Source organism: Schistocerca americana, chromosome 7 (genome assembly GCF_021461395.2).
Source record: "Schistocerca americana isolate TAMUIC-IGC-003095 chromosome 7, iqSchAmer2.1, whole genome shotgun sequence".
Taxonomy (NCBI): Eukaryota; Metazoa; Arthropoda; class Insecta; order Orthoptera; family Acrididae; genus Schistocerca; species Schistocerca americana.
Genome location: NC_060125.1, coordinates 228,236,589 through 228,242,588, shown reverse-complemented (window position 1 = coordinate 228,242,588; position 6,000 = coordinate 228,236,589).

Here is a 6,000-nt window from a genome sequence, read left to right as displayed (position 1 = left end):
AAAAAAAAAAACCTGTCATCTGTACATGTGCTCTTATTATGATGTTTCTTATTTGGTGACAGCTTTTCCAGAATTTCCAGAGATTTATGTAGTTCTTGTTTCTTATACCGTTTGGTTCTGTCTTCTGTTGCGGGTGACACATTGACAGTCTCACTACTGCACGGTAAATTGCGCGAAGGAACTGCATCTGGCTTGAGCATTCTTTTTCGGGGCAAATTAAGCAATTCAGGCTGTAAATCCCTGAAGTAATCTGTTTCTGCTAAATGGCGAGACCATATTCTTGCATGCGCAACATTTACACTGTCTTTCCCTAAACATTTCGACAACCATAGTTTTTGTAATGTTTCATTACGCGGGAAACTGATACATTACGTCAGTTCCCTTTGTGCTCCAGTTGTAGGAAAAACAGCCAGTTACAGCACAGCCTGGCATTGTAAAAATTAATTTTCTCACTCACTTGTAGAATCTCCAATAAGAATTTCACAGGACGAGCCATAAACTATAGTGCTGGCGAACACAATGTTGATTCCGCTGTCCACTATCGCTAACTATTTCAGTTCCGAATCAAATATCAATTACAGCAAAAACCGTTAACACTCCCGAATTCCGAATGTTTCCGCTGTTGACTGAGTACCTCAGAAGAAAGAACTCAATCAAAATACTCCTTCAAACACAAAACAACACAAGAAAAATAATCACACACAATTCGAACTGTGTACTGTTTGGCACAGCTACTTCCACCGTGACGTCATGCGCACAACTGAGAAAACACGTTGCTTTCTGCGCCCCCCTGCGTTCGAAACTAATTTGGGAGCTATGTCGTCTACAGCCCTTTATCATTGCGAAATACATATTAATATTCTAAATAGAATCGAATTGGGATCAGAGTCTTAGTAAGCTTCCTAAGCAGCGTTATGAATTTTACAGTTTTCTAAGTGTTTTATGTTACATCCTCCATATGAAACAGGAAAACAAGCGCCACAAGTTTTGTTAGTCTTAAAAAGTTTCCTGTGCAGCCATTTTGGCAGCAGCTGTATATAAATTACATATTTTGTTTTGTTTATCTTGTGTCCCCAGACGCGTTTCAACTTAATGTAGTTACAAGGCATCTTGAGTGGGTGTCAGATCAGCGTCATTATTTTTAAGCCATACGCTTTCTCTCATGTGGTTAACTGCATCAAAATTTGCATTTTCCTTTTGGCTACCGTTTCCAAAATTAGTGACCAACAAAAAAAAAACTGCAACCTTTCAACCACTATGTCACATGCGAGAAAGCTGTTTGGCTAAAAAATAATGGATTAGACAGTGATGTGACAACCACTCAAGATGCTTTTAACTATTGTGAAACGCCTCTGGGTGCATGAGAAAAAAAAAGTTATGTGCAGCATGCAAAAGGCTGTTTTTCTTTTGAACTACTGTAATTTGTAACTTATTTATGCAGAATACATCAAACAGAACCGCTTCATTTTTATCTTGTCTCTTTATTAATACACTGTAAAATGCTGTAACATACTGTGGAAGATTGAGGGCCATTGCATAAAAGATTTCGTAGTGCCTCAATTCACTGTACTCGTATATAAAGCGTACCATGTAACGTTTTCGACGATCTTAGGAAGCTAAATGTTGAGCGTATTTGCCTGTGTATTAAACTGAATTCGAATTCCTTCGGTTAAGTGAGTTTTACGTTTATAAAGAACTTCGCGCCACTAACGGAAACGAAAAGCTATATTTGACGTAACAGATATAAATTAAGGAATTTTGTATAGTTCCTGTGAACTATTTAATATGTTTTAACTTTATCATCAGCATGTGTTTTATCAACTCTGCGGCAATTACACGAGTTACACAGGTTCGAATAAAAACAATGGAATACATTTCTGTCGTTATATTAATTCGTTTTATTGCGTGCATCACCTTATGAATGTCTTTCTGTTATGTGGATGGCTGAACGGGTGCTCGTAAGGGGCAATAATCATTTAAAGAAATGCTCACACAGGAAGAAGGTGAATCTGATGACCCTAAAATTTTTATGAGAAACGCTTCGTTTGTATTACAGAGGTCCTATGTTTGTGCGCTGTGTTAGGCAGATCTAAAATGACGTTAAAGTGTCTAGTTAATGTAGTTCGTTAGACAGAAAGAGAATTGTCTTCATTATACAGATAGAAGGTTCGACCATTAACAGCGCTATAAAACAGTTTTACGTATTATCATTGTTAAGAGACATTTTTCCAGCACTTATTTAAGAATTTATTACTTGAAGCCTGTATCTAAGCAATTAAGGCCAAAATATCAGGTCTCCCATTCAGTTGAGTTCCGTATTGGCTGCCATTTCCCAATTGCTTACAGATGTGAATTCGGTTTAATCTTCGAAAATTACCTTACAGGAAGGCAGCTGCACCCGGCAGCTGAGAAGAACGAATGCTGTGGGTGAGGCCTAGGACCCCCCCCCGTCGACTAGACCGTTCGCCGGGTGCAAGTCTTTCGATTTTACGCCTCTTCGGCGACTAGCGTGTGGATGGTAATGAAATGATGATAACACAACACAGAGTCCCAGGGCGGAGAAAATCGCCGACCCAGCCGGGAATCGAACCCGGGCCCTTAGGATTGACAGTCTGCCGCGCTGATCACTCAGCTACCGGGGCCAGACAGGGGTGATGTAGCGAACAAGAGACAAGATAACAGTTCTTTCCGTCAATAACTTCCATCTTGCTTGGGCATCATAATTCGCCGGTTATGGGCTCTGTGTTTATTTCAGTTTTTATTTAAAGCTACACTTCTCAACAGCGAAGTTCTTGTGAAAAGTAAATGCGGACGTCAGATGCACGTTAAATCGAAAGACGGACGAGAAAACGCTACCATTGTTGTTTCAGCTGAATAAAACGAAACTTGAATCGGAAAAAAGACATTTCACTAGTTGTATATCAGTGGTAATAAATTACTGATACAGCAGTTACTGATACCATGTATACAAAATGGATAAATTTGGTCGATATTATTTCTTTAGTAAAGGAAGGAAGGAAGATTGGAGTTTAACGTCATGTTGACACCAAGGTGCCGGCCGTTGTGACCGAGCGGTTCTAGGCGCTACAGTCCGGAACCGCGCTGCTGCTACGGTCGCAGGTTCGAATCCTGCCTCGGTCATGGATGTGTGTGTGATGTCCTTAGGTTAGTTAGGTATAAGTAGTTCTCAGTCTAGGGGACTGATGACCTCAGATGTTAAGTGCCATAGTGCTCAGAGCCATTTGAACCATTTTTGACGCGAAGGTCATTGGTGGTCGATATTTCAGAAGTATCAGTGCACTGCAGATGTGAAATGATTTAATACATTTGCGTTGTTCCAACCTCTATAAGTCACTCACAGTTTGCATCCAAGAAAATGTTTTTAGAACAGTGAGAGCTATCCTGTCAAGAAGACGTCACGCCCCTCGCAGCCACATTCCTACCGCACCCGTTGTTGTCAGCTAGTACACTACCCATTGAAATAAAAACAAACTTCCGCGCATCTTTCAGAATTTTGTGACTTCACTGTTCCAAAGTGTTGGTCTGCGACACGCCACAAACGATACTAATGTATCGCACGGAGACGTGCTTCGCATGAGGAAAAACTGCGTACTGCCTACCCTGAGACACTACATTTATTTTTTTAAATTTTACATTAAGCTGCACAGCTATTTAGCTAACTGCTATGTTAATTACATATTTATTTGCTACGGTTACAGTGAATTTTCTTTGCATCTCACTCTTTGTTAATGGACACCCTGCAGCCAGGCGCGGACCAGTATGCTTACCTTGGTTGAGCGACTGTGGCTAGCTCACTTGGAGGTTGTGGAGGAGCCCTTGGTGCCACACGCGCAGTTAGTGCACGTACAAGAAGCTCCGCACTTGCAGCCGGCTCCCTGGCAAGCTGCAACACCAAACAACACCTGCTGTACTGGCAGCACACGTGGCGAGGTCCGCTACACACGGCGGTAATGTGCTCACTTCGCAAGCGCTTCGCTGGGCAAGAATGTTGAACGTCCCAATTTCTTTACTGCTGCTTTCAGAAGCGAAAGGAAATCGCGTAATTTCCGAAGTGTACGTGATTTACGTAGTGGGTATAAGGGGTGTTCCTCCAAACAGTCGACATGCTCATTTTTTTCTGCTATTTCGGCACATATTTACAATTTCGTTTTTCTAGCGTGATGCTGGAGTCAGCCCAAACAAATAGTGCTCATCCTACGACACCCGGTCTCGACCCGGAAGCGTTGATTTGTTTCCCGTTACAAACAAAAGCATTTCTAAAGCGGATTTTTATGTGCCCATTCGATAGAGCTGTTCCAAATTATTCTAGTGCGACATTCGTTTCAGCGATGTGTGTTAACAGGAAAAGCAAAACACGAAGACAAACCAGTACTCCAGAAGAGGCGTTACCGCCCCCGGTCCGCTATCGTCATGCACCGGTACTACCGTCGCTGCTGGTTATTCCTCGTGCTTTACTGTACCTTCTTATACATAAAAATAAAACAATACATGGCACTTTAACTAATTTGGGATCTCTCGAATGGGCACGTAAAATTCCGGAATAAAAATCATTTTCTTTAGAATGCGAAACAAATCCACGATTTTCCGTCCCATGATAGACGTGATGAACAGTAATTGTTTGCCCTGATTCCAACAGCACACTGCAAGAAATAAATTGGAGATTTCTGCCGGAAAACCAGGGAAAATGTGCGTGTCGACTTTTAGGGGTTTCCAAACGTTTCCTCTACGGAACACTTGGAGAATCCCGGTATTCTGATGGAACAACTTGTTTGTTTTAAAGTTAGCCAAAACTTTCAAAAATGGGAAAAACGTCTTTAATTCAGTGACTAATTCAACTGTAAATCATAAGCAATAGCTTAAAAATTATAACAAAATTTTAAGAAATAATTAGTATTGTCAAAATGTCGAAGAAGAGACGCCGTGTTATGTTTAGTTTTCCCCCATATTTTGAGAGGTGGTAGTACGTACAAAAGCAATCAAAAAATTCCACAAGCATAGGTACTAAAATGTATAGCTTTTTTAAAGAGCTACTAGTTCATCTCCGCTACTACGAAACACTTCTTTGCTAGACTAATAGGACTTAACATTGTACCAAACAGGTTGCCTGGTGAAACGTTTCTTCAGTTGCCATCAAATGACTTGTCTGTCCTGATGGAGGGAGTACTATTCCATAAACGTGTTTGTGTATGATGGAGCACCAGCTCACTTTCTCCGAAATGTCCGAGAACGCCTCACACAAACATTTAATGGGCAACAGTTTGATCGGGAAGGTCCAGTCGTTAGCCATCTCGGTTTCCCGATCTTAATCACTTGGATTTTTGGTTGTGGGGACGCTTGAAACCTTCGGTTTATACAAGCCCCATTAATGACGTACAACACTACAGAAACGCCTCATCAGTGAATGACAGAGCATCCGTGGTCAACCTGAAGTTTTCCAGAGTGTACATGATTTCCTAAGACGTCGGGCAGAAGCTTGCCCTGCTATGAATTACCATATCGAGCATTCCTTAAGCGATGGTTTGCAAGTGCTGCTGATATGCAACAGCGAGCAGATGTTATTAAAAGCTCTGCTGTTTGAAAGTAACACAATAATGTTCTCATTTGTTTACTCCTGTGTTTATTGCGTTCTGTATGTCGTTCCTAATAGAAAGAGCTTGAAATAGAACCGTTTAACAGTAGCAACGCTGAGAAGTTCCCATTGCTCTTTGGGGTATGCATTTTAGAGCCCATGTTTTCTGGATATTTTTCCTTCTTTTCGTACATAATAACTCCTCTCAAAATATGGAATACTTTTTTAACACACTAACGGGTTGATGTACACTGTACAAATACGGAAAAATAGAAATGGCTTCCACCCCATCATCAGCTACAATATTTGGTAACAAACTTCTGAATTTATAACCATGTAACCAGTCCCACGCAAAAGACAAATAAAAATGTTGGGTAGTTTCTGTACACATATATAACTAAAATACTGCA